Raw genomic sequence first — 20,736 nt, 5'->3', positions numbered from 1 at the left:
AGGATTATGAGAGAGTATTTATGAACAATTGTACACCCATGAATTGATTGACCTTGAGGAAAGAGATTACTAGAAACACAAAGTCTACTAAGTCTAAATCCTGGGGAAACAGAGTCTGAATAGAACTTTAACAAGTAAGGGAATTGAATCAGTCAACAAAAATATACTGACAAAGAACAGGACTGGACTTCATGACTTTATAAGTGAATTGTACCAAATGTTTAAATAAAACCCACTACCATCCTTCTCAAATTTTTCCAAAAACTTGAAGAGGAGGGAACACTTTCAAACTAATTTGATAAATCCCACATTACCTTGATACCAAACCAGACAATGACACTATATGAACATTGATGCCAAAATCCGCAATGAAATATTAACAAATCCAACTTAACTGCATAGTAAAAGGATTATACAACATAACCATGTGAGATTTTTACCTGGAATTCAAGAATGGTTCAACACGTATAAATCGATAAGTGTGATACATCACACTAAGAAAAATAAGAAAACAGCATGATCATCTCAATTGATGCAGAAAAAGCATGTGAAAAATTTCACATTAAAAATTTTTCAGCCAGGCACAGTGGTGTATACCTGTAATCCTTGCAATTCAGGATCCTTGAGGCAGGAGGATCACAAGTATGAGGTCACCATCAGCAAATTAGGAAGGCTCTATACAACTTACCCAGACCCTGTCTCAAAATAAAATATAAAAAGGGCTGGGATGTAGCTCAGTGGCTAAGAGACCCTGGGTTCCATATTCAGTACCAAAAAAAAAAAATTAAGAGTAGAGGGAAATTGCCAGAACATAATAAAATCCACAAAAAGGATCATATTCAATAGTAAAAGACTGAAAGTGTTTTCTCTAAAATCAGGGATGTGGCAATAATCCCTGGTTTCACCACTTATAGTCCATATAGTACTAGATGTTCAAACTGAAGTAAATATGCAAGAAAAAGAAATAAATGTATCTGAATTGGAAAAATACGATCTCTTCAAATAGTCAATTTATAGCATGGTATGATCTTATATATAGAAAACTCTGAAGATTACACACACACACTCAAAAGTTTGAACAAATCAATAAACTCATCAAAGTAGCAGAATACAAAGTCAGCACAAAACTCAGTTGCATTTCCATACATGAACAATGAAAAATCTGAAAAGCAATTAAGAAAGCAAAGGCATTTATAATAGCATCAAACAGAATCAAATACTTAGAAATAAGCTTAACCAAGGATTTGAGAGACTTGTACAATGGAAACTATACTTTTTTAATTTTTTTAGTTGTCAATGGATCTTCATTTAATTTATTTATTTATGTATTTATATATGGTGCAGAGGATAGAACCTAGTGCCTCACACATGCTAGGTAAGCACTCTACCACTGAGCTACAACCCCAGCCTCAAACTACAATTTATTAATGAAAGAAATTAAAGACCCAAACTAAAGTAAATGGAAACACAGGCCATGTTCATGGACTGGAAAACTTAATATTGCTGATAATATCAATAGTGACCAAAATTATCTGAAGATTTAATTGAATCCCTATCAAAATCCCTGTAATTTTTTAATAATTTTTTTAGTTGTTGATGGATCTTTATTTTGTTCATTTATTGACATATGGTGCTGAGAATCAAACCCAGTGCCTCACACATGCTAGGCAAGTGCTCTACCACTGAGTCACAACCCCAGCTCCCTGTAACATTTTTTAAGAAATAGAAAAACCCATCCTATAATTATATGGAATATAAAGAGACATGAATAGCCAAAATAATCCTGAAAGAGCAAAGCAAACTGGGAGGACTTCTACTTCCCGATTTTAACATTTACTCCCAAACTGCAGTAATCGAAACAATAGAGTACTGACATGGAAACTGGCCAATGGAATGGAGTAGAAACCCAAAACATAAACCCTCACATATATGGTCAATGATTTTTTGCAAGGACACCAAAACCATTTAATAGGGTATATAAAATGAATGGTTCAGGAATATATTTACATATACAGATGCAATTAAAAGTAGTATGAAGTTGAACCCTTACCTGGCACCATATGTAAAAATTAACTCATACTATATTAAAAACCCTAATGTAAGCTTTGAAAGTAACAATTCTTAGAAGAAAACATGCAGTAATAGTTTTAGGACATTTTGTTAATTATTTCTTAGATATGTACCAAAGGTACAGGGAACAAAAGAAACAATAGACAAACTGAACTTCGTGAAAATTTAAAAATTTAGTGCATCAAAAGACTATGAATTAGGTGAGGTTACCCAGGTCTATAACCTTAGTTATTCTGGAGACTGAGACAGGAATATAGAAATGTTGAGGCCAGTCTGGGTAATTTAGCAAGACCTGTCTCAAAATAAAGGAGAAAAAAGGGCAGGAGTGAAATTCAGTAACAGAGCCTTTGCCTAGCACGAATGATGCCTTGCATTCAATCTCCCATACCATTAAAATTTATAAATAATGTGTTTCATAGGTGATTTATATCCAAAATATATAGAAAACCTCTAAAACTCAATAACAACAGAAGATGATTCAAATATGGGTAAAGAACTTGGATACATATTACTCCAAAAAAGACAAGAGATGGCTAATAAGCACATGAAAAAGGTTTTATACCTTGAGAAAAGTATAAAACAAAATGACCATGAGATCCTGCTTCATATCCATTACAGCTATTATAAAAACAAACAAATAAATAAAAGAAAACAAAAATTCAGAGTTGATGAAGATGTGAAGTAATGGAAACCTTGTATTCTGTTGGTGGTAATGTAACTGATACAACCCCCATGGAGAACAGTATGACTGTTCCACAAAAAAACAAAAAATAATAAAATGAAATAAAATCATCACATAATCCAGCAATTTTACTCTGGGGTATATACTCAAAAGAATTGAATGCAAGGACTTGAACAAATATTTTTACATCCATGTTCACAGCAGCCTTATTCATAATTGTCAAAACATGCAAACAATCCAAGAAACCATTGGCAAAAGAATAAGAAAAATGTGAGTAATACATTCATTGAAACATTGTTTGGCCTTGAAAAGGAAGAAAATTCTGCAGAAAAGTCTACAACAAGGATAAACCTTGAAGGTATTATGCTACATGCAAGAATTCACAAAAAGATACACTCTGTGATTCCACTTATGTGAGGTACTAAGAGCAGTCAAAATTATAGACACAGGAATGGTGGTTTTCAGAGGATCTGAGGTGGAAAGTGAGTTTTTGTTTAACGGCTGTAGAGAGTGAGTTTTCCAAAATGAAAAGCATTCTGGAGACCGATCATGGTTATGGGTGCACAAATTTCTGATTACATTTAATCCCAAACTGTATACCTAAAAATGGTGAAGCTTTTATATTTCACTATAATAAAAATGATCAAATATTGGGAAAACATCACATGTTTTAATCCACAGTATTGAGACCCAATTCCATTATTGGAAATTGTTTGCCACAGAAAAAAGAGGGAAATCTTTTTGTGCGGAAACTTGAATGAGAACAATTCATGGTCATAATTAAAAAATGTCCTTCTTATCAAAACAATACATAATGGGGAAGGCAAGAAATAATGATGATTTTCAAAGTTCTCAGAATCAGAAATCTTATTCTTAAATGATCCTGAGCAGAAGTAAAATCTTGAATAATACATGAAGAAAATATAACAATAAAGTAAAATGATAGGACTACTTTTAGAATAGAAATATAAGGTGGTTTTCTCCTCCCATATTTATAATACTTCTATGTTTATACATACCTTAAAGTTTGGGGGGTAAGATTTGGTTTACAGTACCTGAATAATAAAAAGTATGCTTTTTTTGCTTTAACTATGTTGGGCCTATTTTTCATCCTTAAAAAAAAAAAAAGGTTGTCTCTTTAGGCTTGTTTAAGTCAATTTTAAAAATTTAAATATCACATTATTGGAGTAACTTTAAAACATATATTCTTCCTAGGTTATGTGATAATTAGGGTAAGATTAAAGTTAAGAAGATACACTGTAAAATCAGAATGTTCATGTTTAGATTCCAGTCCTGCCAGTTAATGCTGACTATAAGAAAATAACTTATTCTTCTTCTACCTAGAGTTTTTAAGACAATTTTGTGAAATATGTACTACTTTACATATACTCATGAAAACTCCACAAAATCATCATGAGTATTAAATAAGACATTGTCTATAAAGTACTTAGAATAATACCTGCCACAATAAAGATTCTTGAATCTTGTGTAAACAATCAACTACATTTTAGCCTCTGCAAAAGTGCACACACTCAGCATTGGTACCCAATAACTACTGTTGAGTAAATGTTAAGGAAACTCCTGTGTTGGCAAGAAAATGAGGTGGTGTACCCAGTGATGTGTGGCTCGGTTCTCCACCTTCCCCAGAAAAGGTTGGAGCTCCCTCTTCAGGATTCCAACCGCATTGCATGCGTGCTTTTATTACAGAACCTGCAGTCCTGATGTTCTCTGAGGTAGGGGGGACTCCTTGTTCTGTAACTTCAGAGCCTGCCACAGTGTCTAAGATTTAATAAGTTCTCAATAAGTGTTCTTTGAATAATTGAATTTCAATGGCTTCAACAAAGTATAACACTCACTTGCAGGAAAACATTTTTCAGAATCTCCTGGCAAATTTTGTTCCTAGAGAGAGGAGGGACTTTGCTTCAGAATACTAAAATGGATAAGTTTGAAATAAAGTTTTATGACGTATGTCCTCAATTATGTGTTCACTAGTTCCTTTAATAAGTACCCACAGTGAGTCAAGTACTGCACAGGATACAAAAATAAAACAAAATAGTATTTCTTTACCAGAGAAGAGTTTATTTTTAATTAGAGGAAATAGCATTTTTACATAAATTCCTCAAAATATTGGTAAATTATTTATAATATTTTTTAAAAGAGGGTTTTCCCTCTAGTTCAATAAATATATATATATATTCTAATTAAAAGATATTTAAGCTAGGTGTCAAATGTGGGGAAAGGGAGGTACAGGAAAAGATGGAGATAGGATATGTTAGAAGAAACAGGAAAAACAAAACCAGGGGTAGAAGACAACACAAGACACGTTTAGAAAAACTCTACCTTCTCAATTGTATTTACAATATTTTTTGAGTGAACAAATGAATTATAAAACCCAGGTTAGGGGTACTGTTGAGTAATCCAAATGCCAGCCTGGACTTTGTCCAGTGAATTAGGAAAATTAATGTGATGTAGTATGCAGAATGGTTTGAGGGTAGAAATGAATCTAGTGTGAAAATTCAAGTTGAGATAATTAGTGCAGAGCAAGGAATTGAAAGGAAGAGAGAGACAGATGAGAATCATCCACAAGGTCAAATTACTAACACTTGGCAACTGACTGGATATGAGAGTTCAGTGGAGAGGAGGCAAAGATGATTTTCCACATTAGACAGTCAACCTTAGGCCAAGAGATGAAGTATCCCTTCCCTGTGACTCATGCATTACCAGAAGCTTCTGATTTCCTGGAATGTTTGATGAAATTTTTAAGTCTCTGAACAATAATTTTTTAAGTCACAATTTTAACCATTTTTCTTATCTAACAGTGTCTTTGTGACCATTTTTGGAACAGAGACTTTCTGTTCCTCAGGTTCATCAGACCCAATGTGACCACATTTGACTAATTAGCCTCTAAGTCTGGTGCCCTGTGTACAGTGTGTTGCTGACAGTTTTGCTACTAGATGGCAATGAAGGAATGATCAGGTGAGTGATTTTCTGGTAAATGGGGAAACTTCTAGATGAACTCATGAAAGAGAAGATCAGCCCTTTCATCCTGTTGATTGCAGGTTACCAGTATGTAATCCGAGTGCATACTGCTCAATAGAGTCTCTATGTGTGGATTATGAGGCATGGCAACTAGGGGATTACCAGAGAATGTTCAGAGCCTAGGGCATATCTCCAAGTCAGACTTCTCTCCTTAGCCCTTCTCTTCTAGATCCAAGTAAGCAACAAGAAATCCCCACCTTCATGTTCCACAGGTACCTCAAATTCAACATGTCCCAAAAAGGACTCATTATCCTTCACTCAAAACCTACCCTTCTCCCATATCCCTTATCATCTAAGTCTTGGAACCATTTTTCTTCCTTTCTTTCTGTCTTTTTCTACATGCAACCCTCCAGGAAGCCACTGCTTGGTAAATCCTATGCCAACATCCTCCTCTTCAGTCCTATTTTTACTAAGTCCTATTTTGTCTCTGTCAATGATGTCTGTGATCATCACTTGCTTAGGATTTCTGGAATAGCTATAAACAAGTCTCTTGTCCTCTGGACTCAGCCTCCCCAAATTCACAAACTATCTTATAACCAGAGTTATTTCTCTAAATGGGAAATTTGACATTTTATGATTTTACTTGAAACCTGTCGATAACTTCCAATTTCAAAATAGTACAAAAGTTCAAAATCTTTAATCCAGTTCTGGGCACCAGCTCTTACTAGACTGCTTTATGACTGGCTGGTCTGTATCTGAATTATCCAACACAGTGGATACTTCTAATTGTTCTGGGTTGAACAAATAAAACAGCATGTTGGATAATTTCATAAAATTATTTACTTCTCACAAGGGCATCATCAAATAAATATTGTTCTGCCTATTCTTCTCAGGATATATAACTTGTTCAAGTAACATAGGATTGTGTGTGATATAGGCCGGGTTGAAGAGAGTCTATTTAACCCCCCAAAACTGTAGCTCAATTCCCCTCCATATCACCCTATATTTATATATGTTTTCTGATTTTGTAACATCCCTAGGTGAGTCTATTATGTAACTCTCATTATTATTTGTATGTATGCAAAAATATATACAAATCATCAGACTACAAGCTACTGAAATTCAAAAGCCACATTCACCTCCACAGCCTCCAGACCTCATGGAACATCTTCTCCACGTGCCTTTAGTTGGTTCTCAACAAATGATTTACTGAATTAAATAAAATAGTGCAATGGTGAAGATGATTTTGTTATTTAAGAAATAATGAAACTTAAATGAGTTATAAACATAAAGTAATTTTAAAGTACCATTTAAGCACTGCTGTATATGAGATATATAGTATATAAAGAAAAAAATATGGGCTAAATGCATTTACCATTTGTAGCTCATGAATTTTAACTACTAAAGGAGACAATATGTCTCTAAAAGCTTTGGTATAAGTAATAGCTCAGTGTTCTCAGGGCAAAATTTTCCAGTGAGATTATTAATAGGATTTCACTTTGCTTTGGATTCACATCGTCCTTGGCCAATGTCATTATTCAGTCTTTCATCCTGAAGTCTCTATATAGAAAAATTTCTTCGGAATCATAACTCCGACCATTAATGGAAACTTCCAGGGCAGGTGAAGTAATATGTCCTAAAGAAAATGACCTCTTAGAAGACCTCCAATTTTTGCTGAGGTGACCTTAACTCTATATTGATCGGCTCTGTTAGAGTGAGTTCTAGAAGGAACATTTTCATGATAAAATTTGAAAGAGTAAGAGAGCAAAATGGAGATGACTTCAAGGAAAAAGAATGATTTGGGAAAAGACTGGGGAAATTGGAGAAATGATTTAGGGGAGAAGGATCTCTGTATTCAAATATCCCTGTGAGATATTTGTAGGACACACATATAGAACTGGCTGCCCTGTGCTCTTTTCCTGAAAACTGCTCTTCTTCCTCCCTTTTTCCCACATGCAGGAGGAAGGACCATGATCATGCACACCCCAGACTACAAAGCGCAGATTTCTTCCAGGGTAGAACTTTATCCTCAGGGATTACAGGACAGAGAGGAAAAAGGAGAGAGAGCAGGAAGAGGAGGAAGAGGAGGGGCAAAGGGAGAGGAAGAAGAAAGAAATGGATGAGGACCTGGAACATATAACACTTGGGAGGTACTGGTGATCACGTTGTCTGCCACATGAACTTAAGGAGATCAGAAATGGAGAGAGGCCACGATGGGTAAAGGGAAGAGAAACAAGTAAGAGCAGAGCACTGATGAGAGACATGACTGAATCTTGACCACTTTGAGTCTCTGATTCTGGGTCTGGGATGAGGCCCAAGTGTATTTCTGTCCTTGGATCCCATTAGGTCAGCTCCTTCCAATGAACTTCTTTTTTTCTTAAGCCATCAAGGTAAGACTTTGGATGTATAGAGGAGAAGGGGCAAAAAAGTTCTTATTGATACAATTGCTAGAGGGGAAAAAATAGGACGTATTCCTGTTTCTAAAGGAATGAAAACACAGGATCATAGAAAGTTATACAAAGGCAGATACAGTTCAACATCCAGAAGAACTACAGAATAGTTACAGAAATCCATAAATACATTGCCAGGTGAGCACCCTGTCCCTGGAAACATGAAAGCAGAGGATGGACTTAGACTGGAGGAAGATGTGGTAGAGAAGAATTCTGGTTCTTGGAGAACTGGATGAGGTATCTTGTCAGGCTCTTTACGATTGTGGCATTTTTTGAAAGTCTTATGAGGAGACATTTTTAATCATCTGCAGGTCCCCTGGTACTTACCTCAAATGTGAAACTGTGTTCTATCACCTGCTAGTGCCTCAGTGTCTCCACCCTATCTCCCGTAGCTGAGCTCTATGCTCTCACCATGCTGAAAATATGATTCTTGGGAGAATGGTTATAGCAACTATAAATGCCAAGATAGCTTTAGGAACTTGAAAGGTACTACTAACCTGACACTAGGAGACAAGTCTGTCAAGGAGCAGTACAGAAGTTAGACAAGAAAGGGACGGGTACCTGAATGAAAAGGGAAGCACAAATAGAAGATAGCTATTGAGGATTCATCAGCTCCGTGACAGTATGAGGGTCCCCTGTATCTGGACAGTGCCTGGCACATGGTAGGAGCTAAGATGCAGCATTCAAGAAATTCAGGTAAAGAAAATACAAGAGGAATCTAGGTCTAATGTATATTAAACTTAACTTGCAGACTTCAGCACAATCGGTTGACGTTCTATCTCTTTAAATCTGCGTTGTGTGCATTGGGTCTAATTTACAATTTCAAGGCTTCCTTTGCTTGGTTTCGGAAGCAATTGTAAGTCTGATCACTAACATAGAGCCCTTATTGCCTTTCAGACATCAGATACAAAACCCACCAAATCCCCATCATAGCCACAGACTCTTCACCACCGCAGCTCAGATCCACTCCCCCAGAGCATCAGACTCGAGCTAACCAATGTTATTCCTCTGTCCTTCAATCTAAAGGAAAATTTAAGTGGGAGAGTAATCTCTGAACTAAACAAGAGGTTTGAAAACAATTTTGATAGTTGGAAATAAATGAAGGTACTTAAAATGCCCATTAAAGTCAGTGAAGAGGTTGAGTCATGCTGGCAACAATATAGAAATCAGGCACTTTTGAATCTGAAAACTCTTGAGTTACATAAATGACCCAAGAGTGCTGGAAAGAGAAACCTCAAAGTGCCTTGTTCAGATTCCTAACCAGAGCTCAGGTGCTATGAAGATTAAAGAATAATGAGCTGCTCCTTACCCCACCACCCTTTTCACTCTTCGCATGTTTAAACTCTTCTTAAGGGATTAAATTTCTTCTCTTTCTACTTGCAGACTCTGGTCTTTCACCTGTTCCCTTCCTTGCTTGGAAGAATCTGCACTCTGAATTCCGTTTAACACATGTATCAAGCCACTGAAGGCCAAGGAGAATAGGGGCAGAATGAAGCCTTTAACCATGGACAGCAGCATATTCATCCAAAGCTTCAACTGGTCCAACCTTTCACATGCTAATTGACCTTCCTAGTTATTTCCCCCTTGATTTTTTTTTTCCTTCTCGTAATCCATGTGATTTTTAAAATACCCTGCTTAGTCTTCGGTCAGGCAGGCAAAATATCATCTTTGGCATTAATGGAGGACAAGGGGTGGGTGGGAGGGGGTTATGATTTGTTTGTTTGTTTGTTTTTGTTGGATTCCATTTACTAGAGGAGTTGTATTCAGCAGACTTTTTAAAAAGAGCCAATCCCTTTCACTTTGACACTCAGTCCTGGATTAGTCCCCATTCATGTTGTTTGCATCTGATACTGAAATAATGTTTACCTCCATCCATCTTACCAAGTACTTGTTTATCAAGTCATAGTGAACGCTGTCTCAGCACCACATACAAATAAATAAAAAAATAAAGGTCCATCAACAACTAAAAACTATTTTTTAAAAAAAATTAATATAAGAAATTTTTTATACATGGAATTTCAGACTATTACCACATACTGTGTTGTATGGTGAAAGTTCCTAGGTGTCTCAGTGGTCTCACACAATCACACTTAGCTAGAGCCGAATGGGTGACAGAGGTAGAGATCAAGGGGTGCTCGTATCCATATAGTCATCCAGGGAACCAGGCTCCTTCCAAATTCTTGCTCAACAACTCCTTTATATTTTAAGATCCTTTACTGCCATGGCAACCAGGAGATGGAGGAAACAGATAGGAAAAGAGGGGGAAAGAACCTGAAGATTGCACATGAAATTTTTCTAGGCAAGTCCTGGAAGCAATCAGTGTGCTCACTTCTGCCCAACAGCCATTTCACATAGCCCCATTGATGGCCTCACCTATGACAATGAAGACTGGGACTTGTAGTAGTGGTATGCCTGCTACTAAGTTTTAGTAGTTATTATATCATTAATCCTCTTTAAAAATCCCAAGAACTCAGTCTCATTATTACTGACTCATGAATGAGGATTCTTAAGCTAAAGAGTAGTCTAATCAAAGCTATGCTATTATTTGCAGCATGCAATCGGGATTAGAATCCAGATGGTACTACTTCTGGAGTAGTATTCTGCAGCCACTGCCCTCTGGTCCACCTCTACAGAGTTCCAACTTCAGCCTTAGAACTATGATATCACTTGCTTCCCACCTCTTCCTATCTGGTCTGGCCTATGGAGCTGAAGGGACTAGTCATTGTTTCATACTGAAACACAATATCAGATTCCCAGTATGAGCAGCCCCTCTCTAAATCTGTTCAAAGTAGATCCTAAGCTCAGGTAGTCCTGCTTTGCTTAATGAAGCAGATATAGCCATTGATTATTATTTATTGCTGTGACTAAAGGATCTGACCAGCACAATTATAGAGGAGGAAAAGTTTATTTGGGGGCTCTCACGGTTTCAGAGGTCGTAGTCTATCGAAAGCTCCATATCTCAGGGCCGGAGATGAGCTGAACATCATGGTGGGAGAGTGTGGCAGAGGGAAGCAGCTCACATCAGGAAGCAGAGAGACTTTAGCTCCATATACAAAATATATACCCCCATAACCACGCCCCCAATTCACTGATTGGTTTAAGACTCTCACAATCCCATCATTTCTCCTCTGAAACTTCTTACATTGTCTCACACATGAGCTTTTGGGGGATACTTCATATCCGAACTATAACAACTATGAATCAATTGGGGGAAAAAATAACATTTCTGAGCAGTTAGTTAAGCAACCACATACATCAACCTCCATGGATATATCCTGTCTCCTAACTCTCTACCCTTCTGTAGAAGTTACAAATATCTTCCACATGATCTAGCCTCAAAGCCCCACCTTTCCTCTGTTCTCTATATTCCACTATTTTCGTTCTCTTTCTCTCTCCAAAAATCACAAACAAAAACAAATAAAAATTCATGGAGAGGAGTGTAGTATTTTTGCATTCCCCAAATTTCCAAACCACATACATATGGATTACATACTTGCAAATATGAGAAGTAAGAGAAAAGGTGATAGTGATAGAATGATATTAATTCTAACTGCTATGACCTAGGTCCTCTGGAATAGTTCTTAAAATATAGCAAGTAGTGTGGAACTGCTGCTGAACAACAGACATTAGAGACAAAAGGGAAAAAGTGGTTGTGGCTTTTGAACTAATTCCCCATTCCCATCCTCCTCCAAATAAAGACGGTGGAGCCTGAGGCCATGCGATTTCAAACCAGTTAAGTGAGCCTGGAGCGTCCTCCTAGGAGCAATGAAATTCACTGCAGGCTCAAGAGAGCCCTTTAATGGATTCAGTTTTTGGACTCAAATGCAAAAGGTGAACTCACATAGGCTTCTCTAAACCTTAAGCTGTTAAACAGGCAAGAACAAAAGCTCACCAAGAGCCCCTTTCAAACTGCTCTCAGCTGCAAAACACTTTTTCCCAGACAAACCTGCTTTTGGATTAATAGCCAAGGCCTGTCTGTTTAAACTCAAGGCCAAATTTTTAGAAGCCACATGTTGTGAAAAAACACAAGTCTCATACAGTAAAAAAAATTTTTTGTGATTCTCTTTATACCATTAAAGAGGAGTACTCTGCGTAGCTAAAACAAAATTGCAGATGGATTTTTTTTCAGGAGGAAATCATCACAACTATTTAAAATAGACAACACTCAATAATAAGGGCAGCTGATAACAAGATTCACTGAAGGCAGGAAATAGAAAGAAAAGGCAAACCTTTGGCAAATTATATCTTTAGTGCAGTTAAGCATCTATGAGCCAAAATTACTACTGTTTGAACATTTCTAATCCAAAAGTCTGAAATCTAAAATGCAAAATCAGAAACTTTTTTAGACAATATGATGCCAACAACTGGAAAATTCCACACCTGACCTCATAGCCAAAACTCAGGTGCATTAAAAATATTATATAAAATTACCTTCAGACTATGGTACATAAGGTATGCAAGAAACATTAATGAATATTGAATTTAGACTTCAGTCCCATCTCTCTCCCAAGATGTTTCAATATGTTTATGCAATTATTCCCAAATCTAAAACAAACAAAAAAAAAAAACACTTCTGGTCCCAAGTATTTCAGATAAGGGATACTCAACCTGTGCCACAGAAAGACTGAAAGGATCTTCAGAAGTGAGTTCAAAATGTAAAATAATCCATCTCTAGCTGACTTCTGATTTGCCTTTAAGGATCCCAGCCAGAAGTTGCTGTTTGTGTTCTGCTTTCTCTAAGCCAAGGTGAGCTGTTATCATACCACCTTGGGGACTGGAAATACACAATTAGCAGTTGTCATCTGCTCTGCTACTCACTAGCTGAATGACCTTCAAGCAAGTCACTTTACCTTGTGGTTAAATGAGGTAGTAATATTACCTAAATCACAAACCAGTTTTGACAAAAGGGATGTATGTATGTTTCAAGTATACTTCCCTACTTAACAAATGGAATTAGCAACTGAGGTTTAAAGAAAAGTGACCTAAAACAACATTGTCAGGACTAAAACACTGGGGGTTCTGGAAAGCAAAGGAAGGGGAGAGATTGAGGAGACCTCTAATCATCCTTGAGAACTGCTAGTTGGCAAAGATTAGAAAGCGACTCCTGACATTGACAACTTGGGTCTTGTTTATCACTCCTGCAGTTCTCAAACCGAGAATACGGTGGAAATATGCAATGAATGCATGCATACGTGAGTGAGTGAATGAATGAACATCACCATCTTATAAATCTTTCACCCAAATTTAACTCAGCTTGCTCAGCCTTTCTTCGGCCAGTCCGTGATGGGCAAGACATGGGATGTCCATCTGCTATGGTTAAAATTAAGCAAGTCTTGTGAAAACGGCCAGGATATATCTGTCATCTTGAATCTGCTTCATAAATTTTCCAGAATTCAAAAAAAAAAAAGGCCTAGCTATTTAAAGAAAATTTATTGTCTGACAAGCAGACGATACATTTATTGTCTAACAATTCTTTAAATAAATAACGAAGATAACGAAACCTGTTTAATTAGTACCTGCATATCTAGCCTTCTCTCCCCAGCCTCCTGTGCCCCCAAGCAAGCCGAGGATACTTTTCTCATTATATTCTGGAGCTGAGGGATCTGCTGAGTTGAGCTGAAAACAGGCTGCCTTTGTGGGGGCCCCTCCTCTGCAGCCACATGCCAACAGAGATTCGCTGCAAACACAGGAGAACTGCAATGCAGTATTTTCCTCTGGAACTTTGAAGCTGTATTAAAGATTGCAGACATACAACAGAAGCATATTTGTTTTCAGTGTTCAAATGCAATTTAAATGGCAGAGCTGTTAAAGGAGGCAGTTGAATTATAGCCAGCTCAGCAGCTTTTTTTTTTTTAAGCTGGCCAATCATAACGGTATTTTGCTGAACTGAATTATTTTAGGTCCCCTTGAAAATTATTTAGCTCATCCCCAGGAAGAGTCTGCTTTTCATAACTGGAGACCTTTAGTACCATTGTGGGGAGCAGAAGAAGAGAGGAGAGCTGTCTGCTGACAACCATCAGCCCCCAGAACCTTCCAGACCCAGGGAAAGAAAACTGATAAAGGATCAGCAGGGAATGCATAGAGGAAACAATAGGAAATTTCTGGCTACCTCTCCTTTGAAAAGATCATTTGTTTTACTCCTACTGATGCTAATCACACGGATTCAGATTTCTCACTGGGGACTTGTATTCTTCTGTACAGTATTGCCCCTGGTCCTGTGCTGCTTCTGCACACTGTGTATTCCTGGGTATGCACTGCTATCTTAACACTCCAGCACATTATTCTTCTTCTGTCTTGCTTGCCTTCTCACATGCACGCTGCTAAAATATTCTCTGATCTCAATATAATAAAAATCTGTCAACACCAACTAGTAGAATACACGTCAGTTCCCAATTCCAAAGCCCAATTCTCAGAAAACAGAGGAGAGTTACTGCACAGGAAAGGATCCTCAGTAACAGATCTAAGTGTCATGGGTGACATGTGCAAATGCTAAAGGAGAAAATGTAGCTTCCCTCCCCCTCATTTTCATAGAGTAGATTTTTATGGTCTGGTGTGGAAGATGGGAGTTTGAGTCTGCACTTTGGAAGGTTGATATTCAGGACCCATGTAAGAGTCCATTAACCCTCCTAACCCTTCAGCAAGATAAAGAGCCAGCAATACGAACTTAGCTTTATAAATATGGAAATGGAATGTTAACAGGTTAGGAAACATGGCCAAAACCACTTGTCAAATTAAGTAGGAAACAATGCCGTTTGTGTGTGTGTGTGTGTGTGTGTGTGTGTGTGTTGTGTGTGTGCTTCAGAGAGAGAGAGAGAGGTTTGGATTTGTTATTTATCTTTTTGTCCTCAATGGTTTTTATTACTTCTTTCTTCCTTATCTGCCCCTTTAAAACTATTTGAGCATGTTTTAATTATCTATTTTAATGCATCCACTGGAATTTTTCCTTTATGACTTTGTAAGATACATTTTTTACATACATAAATATACACAAAAACTTTTGATAGGACCTTCAACTTAACAGCATCTGCTTATTTCCAGAAATTCATGCAATTTTGTTAGAGAAAGAGTTAAAATGTCTTGCAGAGATAGCCTTTGTTTCCTTCCTTTCCAGCTACCTTTATGTCCCTCTTCTGTTATCTCCTAACTGGTAAAAAACCCAGGATGACTCATCATCAAATCATTAAGCCCAGTCTATGAAATTGGCACTTGGTTAGCTAACATTATCCTGTACTCGGAGGTGAAAATGTTGAATCTTTAATTAACCTGTGCCTTTCCTGCAAGCAGCTAGACTCCTCCTTCGTTTCTGAATGTTAGATCCTAATGCTTTTTTCCCATAAGTAATACCTTAAGAGTAGCTTTTCACAAAGACCAAAGTGCTTCCTCGTTTAGCTTTCTGGTCTCTTCTCGTGAAATTGCTTCTGCCATGGAATGCTCTGAATGGCCTTCTCATTTACCACACCTGAATCAATTCATTGATACTCTGTGAGAGCAGCCACATGCAGATACAAGAGGATATATAGCCCTTTGCCCCAGGCACCCCTGAAATGTAGCAATTGCTTAAACTAACTAGCCTATAATAATATTAGCAAGTTTATAGGCATTTTTTGTTAATGAGTAAGATAATGACTGCCTGAAATGGTCACCTTGACTTCTCCCTCTCCCTTAATTCTTTTAGCCTATGATTATGAGGCAAAAGACATGAAATATCTTATTCTGAGAGGCATATAAATCATTGGCACAGCGATCATAGCAGAGATCTGCCTGAAGCAGCACCTGCTGTCCGTGTGCAATGGTGATGGATCCCATCGGGGAATGATGGCACCTGTTCTGATGGCCACAGGGAAAACAGGGCCATGCCTCCGCCATGCATCTGACTTTATCAGCCACCCTGAGGTTGGTGACACCCAGTCTTCCATTGCTTCCAGTAATCTCTGATGCTATGTCCTGCAGCACAGATACCTCTAGACTGAAGCTATCTAGCTACTGGAAGCTCTCCTTGTTGTATATAAAATAATTACTCAATGAAGCTATATTTGTGGCCCCTCAGTTTCCAAAAAGTATCTCACAGTCCCATAATGAATAAAAATTACAGCAATCACATGTTTCTATTTCCCATACACATTCAAATTTAAATTTCCAGTCCTATTTTTCTGAGGAGTACTGTTGTACTTGTTTAAAGTATCTTCTGAAGCTGGACATGGTAGCACATGCTAGTAATCCAGCAGCGGGGGAGGCTGAGGTAGGAGGATTGCAAGTTCAATACCAGCCTCAGCAACTTAACCAAGCCCTCAGCCACTCAGCAAGAACCTGTCCTAAAATAAAAAGGGATGGGGATAAAGTTCAGTGGTTAAACACCCCAAGTTCAACCCCTAGTACCAAAAATAAAAAGTAAAAAAAAAAACATAATAAATAAAGGTATGTTCTGGCATTTGCATAGTAGGTTCAATGTTGTGATTAATTCATTTCTGTGTTCTTTCACCTTGGAGCAGTTTTTCTCATTCTACACTCTGACAGCTATATGGGCCAAATAGAAGGGGGCAAGGTAAATGCCCATCAGAGTAAAGAAGACAGGCCATAGGAAGCCCTTTCCAAAGAAAAGAAGGAGGAATTCAAAGTTCTAAACAGCAGAAAATGATAAAATTGAGAAATCAAATATGAATATTTTCCCCTTCTTGGGATAGAACCTCAAAGAAAGCCATAATAGAAGTATCCAGAGAGTTAGAAGAAACCAGAGGTCATCGGGGAAGGTCATGGGATGCCTCCCGGCTCTGTCTTGTGTGTATGGAGGAGGGGTAGAAAAATCCCCTTTCGCAGCCACGTGCACCCTGGCACCGGTGAGCGGTAGTTCTCTGACCGGAGCAGTGCTCCTGCCTCTCCCCCAGCCTTCCCAGTTCCTACAAAAACCCCAGAAGTCTCCATTTGCCTGAGTGTGTCATGGGACTGCAGAGTTATTAAATGTACCAGCAAAAGCAATTTCATCTCCAGGGCATACGTTAGGAAACAGAGATCTGAGATGAGAACAAATAAGTTTCAATAAGTGACAACTTCATAATCAATAAAAACTATCAAACCACAATATCCAGTAGTGGAAGCAAGCTCAGAGAGAGACCCAGCAGTCAGAAAGGCCCCATGGAGAGCAAAAGGTTCAATGAGGAGGCTGAGGGGTTTGCCTCCCCTCCCCCCCCCCAACCACCACAGGACCAGGAAGCCCTAAAGGCCACCTTAGTAAGAGATGGGGGAAGAAAGAGAAATTGAACATTTAGCATCTATCCTGAAATAATCATATCAGAATAGACCATTTAAACCAAAAGAGACCAGCTTATCACAAATCAACAAGCTAAAATGTCTCCATTATATACAGAGATTATGTGTTTCATGGGGCTGGGGAAGCTGGACTATGAAAACATTTATTCATTACTTAATAAACTATGACTCACAAATTCTTTTGCTGTGTAAAAGCCCTAGGGGGGAAAAAATCTTGCTTCTGAGCATAAAAAGACACATAAAAGAGCATTTATAGAAGAATTGCTATTGCAAAAATGTGAAAATGGCCCAAATGTCCTTCAATAAGAGAATGGATCAAAAATTAGAGTAAAATCACACAATGAAAGACCATAAAATAAAGTTGTACATATCAATATAAACGAATGTTACAAACATAAAATTAAGCAGATTAAGCTGCAAAATGATACACAGTTATATATCATGATATCATTTATATGAAGTTCAAAACATGCAAAATTTTTTAAGATAATAATAACTGCAAACATTTAATGTGGAGCTTCCTATGCACCAGGTACTATTCTAAGATCTAACATATACTAAATGAACTACTCTTCATAGCTTTAACTAGTTGACAGTAATAGTATCCTCATTTTACAGATTTAAAAAAAAAACTGAAATATAGGTGAAGGGGTTAAATAACTTCTACAGACAACACATGTAGTGCATATACCCCAGGATTCAATTCCAGGCTGTCTGGTTCAGAAACAACTCTCTTAACTACTGTACTCATCAGCTTTTTGTCACGGTGACCAAAATACCCACAAGAACAATTTAGAGAAGGAAGAGTTTATTTGGGCTCATTGTTTCAGAGGTTCAGACCATGGTTGGTGACTCCATTGCTTTGGCTCTGAGATGACACAGAACATTTTGGCACAATGGTGTAGAAGCTAGGCACCGTGGTGCACACCTGTAATCCCAGCAGCTTGGGAGGCTGAGTCAGGAGAACCGCAAGTTCAAAGCCAATCTCAGCAATGGTGAAGCACTAAGCAACTCAGTGAGACCCTGTCTCTAAATAAAAATACACACACACACACACACATACACAAATAGGGCTGGGGATGTGATTCAGTGGTTTTGAGTGCCCCTGATTTCAATCCCCGGTACACCTACACTCGCCCCCCCCCCCCCCGCAAAAAAAAAAAAAAAAAAAAACCAAAAATGGTGTAGAAAAGTTGCTTAGCTCACGGCAGCCAGGGAACAGAGAGATAGGGAAGAAGGGGCCAAAACATATGTAGCCCAGGATAGTCCCCCAGTGACTAACTTCTTCCAGCCATGCCCCACCTGTCCATAGTTACAACCCAGTGGCCCATTCAAATTATTAATCAATCAAACGGATTAATCCACTGATTAGGTTACAACTCTCACAACCTAATCATTTCACTTCTGAACCTTCTTACATTGCCTAATACACAAACTCTTTGGGGGACATTTTTAGACCCAAACTATAACAATTACCATGCTTGACTACCTTTCAATCTCTACATATGAAGTTAAAATGTTAAGAAATATAGAAAATATGAAATGTATATGGAATGATTCAGTCAAATTCAGAGGAGGTAGTTACTTGTGATAGCAGAGAGAGAAATAAAATGGGGATGAAGTACACAGGACAGGGAGTAGAGAAACCTCAAGGATCAATGTTATTTAATTTCTTAGGTGTATTCATGTTCACCATAGTCTCCTTCATATCTTTGCCTCCACATATCTGGAATATTTTACTGAAAATGTTTCTGTAGCTCTATTTTCTTTCCATACCTGAGTGTAGTATGAGTTAACTTAAATTGCTTTTACACGTGGCAACATCATTTGAGAGATTATTGGCTTATGAATTTGGGTGAAAGTTACCTGACAGGCTGGGCAGGCTGTTGAGCATCAGCAAAAGTAAGCATAGGAGTCAAATTGCCCTTCAGCAGTGATCAAGGTAAGGACGAGATCAAGAGCTCCAGTATACAGCCAGATTCAGTCTTTTGGGGGCACATAATTCAGAGCAGATGTCACCGTGGCATAGAGGTGAAGTAGAACTTCCCTATGAGTTATGCCAGATCACTACCTAGAAAGGATCCAAATGAACTGAACAAAAAAGCAAAGCATATGGAAGATAAGCTTGGAGTCATTTCCCCCCATTACAGACTACCCCAAATGGATGACCATTTGTTGAATGCCCCGTAGAGCCTGGCTCAGAGCCCATAGCCTTTTTCACCCACCCTGGAACACTGACTTCATCACCAGGGCACACCTTAGGGAAATGTAGGCCTGGAGCATCCAGTCCTACAGCAGTGGGGGCTCCTCTGTGGCCAATGCCCAATGCCCTTGGTGAGACCAGGGAGGAGAGAGTCAGAGGACAGGCAGCCGGCAGGACTGTATCAACATGCCCTGAGAGCCCATTGCCTCCTGGGGGAGGCAATTTGGAGACTAGTTCCAAAAGGGTGACCTGGAACTTGGTCAGATTTGGGAAAGGGCTGAGAAGGTGATTGCTATATTATGCAAGGGCTAAATAAGCCTCCTGTTGTTAATAAGGAAAAGGGAAATTGGTGATTTTCCAGCCTTGGAAACTGCCAGAATTTTTCCATCTTACATTTAGGGATGAGCCTCAATCTCGGCCCATTCTTCATGCTGATTCAAAAGTTTGGTTTTTTTTTCTAATGTTCCAAAAAATGATAGTAGCCACCCCTCTCATGTCAAAATATTTCCAATAAACCGTACATTGCTCTCATTAACCTGCCCCCTCTTTGCCCTTGGAGGTATGCCAAAGCTCTTGACTTCAAGGTTTCAGACAAGGTTTTCTGCCAGCTGAAGAACAGAAATGATCCTGAAAAAATAAAGAAGAAAACCATTTTACTGGCATTGTAAATCTTTGCCACATTACATTTTGTACTCAGAAGGAAAAAAAAAGTGGTCTGGGGTCCCATACAAACCCATACAGCCTTTTTCTCCTTAGGAAAATGTGTGTGACTTTCAACCTCTATCTTAACACTCCTGTGAATCAACAGAGAGGCGGGGTATATACGGTTCCCATTCTTTCCCATATAGTCAAATTTTTCTGTGCTCAGACCTGCTATCTTTGAAGAAGAAAGAGAAGGGATACTAGAATAAAGAGAATGAGTCAAATGTCAGAGAATCCAGGGAGGGAGAGGAAATGGGGAAGAGTAAGAGGAAAAAAAAAGAAAGTACAGAAGGAAGAAAGGAAGGGAGGGAGAGAAGGAGGAATGGAGGGAGGGAGGGAAGGAAAGATGGAGGAAGGGAGGGCGGGGGAGGGAATGAGTAAGCAAG

At 38.3% G+C, this 20,736-nt stretch overlaps 1 long non-coding RNA gene across 1 annotated transcript in view; it reads right to left on the bottom strand.

Moving 5' to 3' along the window:
• LOC120892977 (uncharacterized) overlaps nt 1-13,900 on the bottom strand; it is a 129,473-nt gene extending 115,573 nt beyond the window's left edge. The window contains exon 1 of the long non-coding RNA XR_013423610.1: nt 13,698-13,900. This is a non-coding gene — a long non-coding RNA (uncharacterized LOC120892977). The remainder of the gene's footprint in view (nt 1-13,697) is intronic.
• Between the last annotated feature and the right edge of the window lie 6,836 nt (nt 13,901-20,736).

The sequence above is a fragment of the Ictidomys tridecemlineatus genome, chromosome 7, assembly GCF_052094955.1.
Source record: "Ictidomys tridecemlineatus isolate mIctTri1 chromosome 7, mIctTri1.hap1, whole genome shotgun sequence".
Classification (NCBI taxonomy): domain Eukaryota; kingdom Metazoa; phylum Chordata; class Mammalia; order Rodentia; family Sciuridae; genus Ictidomys; species Ictidomys tridecemlineatus.
The sequence above is the reverse complement of the archived record's forward strand: the minus strand, read 5'-3'. Positions and strand labels throughout refer to the sequence as shown.